Consider the following 3,570-nt stretch of genomic DNA (forward strand, 5'->3'; position numbering starts at 1 on the left):
TTTTTCAACTTTATACAAGAATGTCAATGCATAAGGTTTATACATTTAATCAACACATGAGTATGTATCCTCTTCCTAATATTTTCAACAAAACAACATGCTCTTATCTCAACCAATGCTCTCCTCCGCATTTTTCCACACTTGAATGGAACACACACACTAGCCTAAGCTATTCAAGGATTCAAAAAGGGACATTCATGGTTTTTTGCCTTGGCTTGTGATGTGCTAGAATTAAGAATAAGCGGGTTAAGCGTAGGCTCAAAATTGGTTGCAAAGGTTGTTATAAGGTAAGGTCATTTGGGTAGGTGGCTAAGTGAATTGATGGCCTCAATCATGCACATGCATTCATACATATAACAATGGACATATAGAGTCAAACAAATTAAGGATCACAATCATAGAGAGAGGACAATGCACACAAGAAGGAAAGTAAGTGGTTATAAGATGCAACCACACAATTAGGCTCAAAACTCACTTACTTGTGTTCTTGGCTCAAAATCTATATTTCAAATTACATTCTTTAAACATGCTAAGCATCAAAAGATTTTCAAAATTGGTAGGGTTTCCCTAAAATTCTAGTTTTCTAGGAGAGAAGTCATTAATCTAACCAAGTGAATTTATTAAGAGATACTTAGTATGCAAAAGATGCCAAAACTGAAAAACCTAATATGCAACCTATCCTAGTTAACAAAAGAGACTCAAGAAATTTATTTGGGTGTTACCTATGAAGACCGGTTGGCCGACCGACCTCCCCACACTTAGAAGTAGGCATGGTCCTCCGTGCCTTGAGTGAGACGCAGTGGTTGATCGGCTTCCGAGTGTCCATCCTCATCTTCATTATCGCTTTCCTCATTATTGGTATCGGTGGACGTGAAAATTTCCGGGTCTTCCATAGCTGGTGCTAGGCAACTTAGAAGCTTCTTGACAAAAGCGTAACGGCGTTGGTTACGCCACTCATAACGGTCAAGCTTCTTGTGGAGCTCCTCTATGCATTGCATGGATGACTTTGGTGGTGCGGATGAGGTGGAGGGGATGCTCATGGGGACGGTTAAGTTTGGCTCTTCGGTGTCCGCCGGAGGGTAAAAATATCTGGTGCACGAATTGTGAATCACACTTTTCACAACGCGTACCACTAACCAGCAAGTGCACTGGGTCGTCCAAGTAATACCTCACGTGAGTAAGGGTCGAATCCCACGGAGATTGTTAGTTTGAAGCAATCTATGGTTATCTTGTAAATCTTAGTCAGGAAGTCAATTATGTTTATCAGTTGAATTGCGAATAACCAAGAGAGCATAAATTAAAGGTTACTTGTTGTGTAGTAATGGAGAATATGTTGGAGTTTTGGAGATGCTTTGTCTTCTGAATTTCTGCTTTCCTCTGTCTTCTGATTCACGCACGCACGTCCTCCTATGGCAAGCTGTGTGTTGGTGGATCACCGTTGTCAATGGCTACCTTCCATCCTTCCAGTGAAAACTACGCTCACGCGCTCTGTCACAGCACGGCTAATCACCGGTTGGTTCTCGATCCGGTTGGAATAGGATTTACTATCCTTTTGCGTCTGTCACTAACGCCCAGCCTTCAAGAGTTTGAAGCTCGTCACAGTCATTCAATCCTCGAATCCTACTCGGAATACCACAGACAAGGTTTAGACTTTCCGGATTCTCATGAATGCTGCCATCAGTTCTAGCTTATACCACGGAGATTCTGATTAAGGAATCTAAGAGATACTCATTCAATCGTGTATAGAACGGAGGTGGTTGTCAGGCACGCGTTCATGATTTGAGGAAGGTGACGAGTGTCACAGCTCATCACCTCCATCACAGTTAAGCGCGAATGAACATCTTAGATAGGAACAAGCGTGTTTGAATGGAAAACAGAAATACTTGCATTAATTCATTGAGACACAGCAGAGCTCCTCACCCCCAACAATGGGGTTTAGAGACTCATGCCGTCAGAGAATACAAAGTTTTGATCTGAAATGTCATGAGATACAAAATAAGTCTCTAAAAGTTGTTTAAATACTAAACTAGTAGCCTAGGGTTACAAAATATGAGTGGACTATGATGGATGATGCAGAGGTCCACTTCTGGGGCCCACTTGGTGTGTGCTGGGGCTGAGATTTAAGTGAGTCACGTGCAGAGGCCATTTGTGGAGTTGAACGCCAGTTTTTATGCCAGTTTGGGCGTTCAACTCCAGTTTTTGATCCTTTTCTGGCGCTGGACGCCAGAATTGGGCAGAGAACTGGCGTTGAACGCCAGTTTAAGTCGTCTATCCTTGTGCAAAGTATGAACTATTATATATTTCTGGAAAGCCCTGGATGTCTACTTTCCAACGCAATTGGAAGCATGCAATTTCGAGTTCTGTAGCTCCCGAAAATCCACTTTGAGTGCAGGGAGGTCAGAATCCAACAGCATCAGCAGTCCTTTTTCAGCCTGAATCAGATTTTTGCTCAGCTCCTTCAATTTCAGCCAGAAAAATACCTGAAATTACAGAAAAACACACAACTCATAGTAAAGTCCAGAAATATGAATTTTTCCTAAAAACTAATAAAAATAGACTAAAAACTAACTAAAACATACTCTAAACTATATGAAATTATCCCCAAAAAGCGTATAAAATATCCGCTCATCAATATCTCCCGTTGGGAACAACATCGCCATCAACCGGGATCATGGCCCTTCTATCCTTGGTCTCCCGGGAAACACCGGCTGTGGTGACTAAGTCGGTCACTAGAGCGGGAAAGGGTAAGTTCCCTTTAGCGTGGATGCAGCCCATAGATTGGCGGATGAGACGGGTAATATGCACCGGTTTTTCTGTGAAGACACACCAAACCAACAAGGCTAACTCGGCCGTGATAGATGAGCCATGGGTGCTTGGGAGCACATAGTGGGCTAGAATTTGAGCCCATGCCTGAGCCTCTCTAGTGAGAAAACGTGCGGTGATGCCCTTGGGTCGGGGTCTCATCCTTCCTCGAATCCAGAATGATTCGGGTATAGCAATGACCTTGAGGATGGAATCCCAATCAAACGCATATTCGCATCGTGCCGACAAAATCTCTTGATAAGCATCAATCTCTTCCGCTAACGGTCCGGTATTAAGCACACATTGAATGGCCTCCTCCGTGATAGAAACTTGTCTTCGTCGCAAAAATACCGATGCAAGGGAGGGGGAGTGGTAATTGGTGTAAAATTCTACCACCCAGGACAAGTTTTGCTTCCCGTGGCTTCCTCAATAGGAACTCCCATTGTCGCCGTCCGATGCGGGGCATGATGAGCGGAATAACATGAGCCGGAGGGGCTAGTAGAGGCTCCGCATGATAGTTCCTTGGTTTGATCAAGGGGAAGACAAGTTCGCAATAGCAGTTGGGGAACTTTTTCGGATCCCTTGCCGAATTGTCCTTTTCCAAAACATCAATGTTAGCAACGCTCCTTGTCTTATTGGGGAGGGGCTTGGCTCTAGGTCCTTGTTGTGCTTTGCTAATGGACCATGATGGCGCCTTTCCATTGTCTCTTTTGATCACCATCCTAGAAAGAAGGAAGAGATGGTAAAATTAGGTCCTAAGAAGCACTT

This window comes from Arachis hypogaea, chromosome 11, assembly GCF_003086295.3.
Source record: "Arachis hypogaea cultivar Tifrunner chromosome 11, arahy.Tifrunner.gnm2.J5K5, whole genome shotgun sequence".
Classification (NCBI taxonomy): Eukaryota; Viridiplantae; Streptophyta; class Magnoliopsida; order Fabales; family Fabaceae; genus Arachis; species Arachis hypogaea.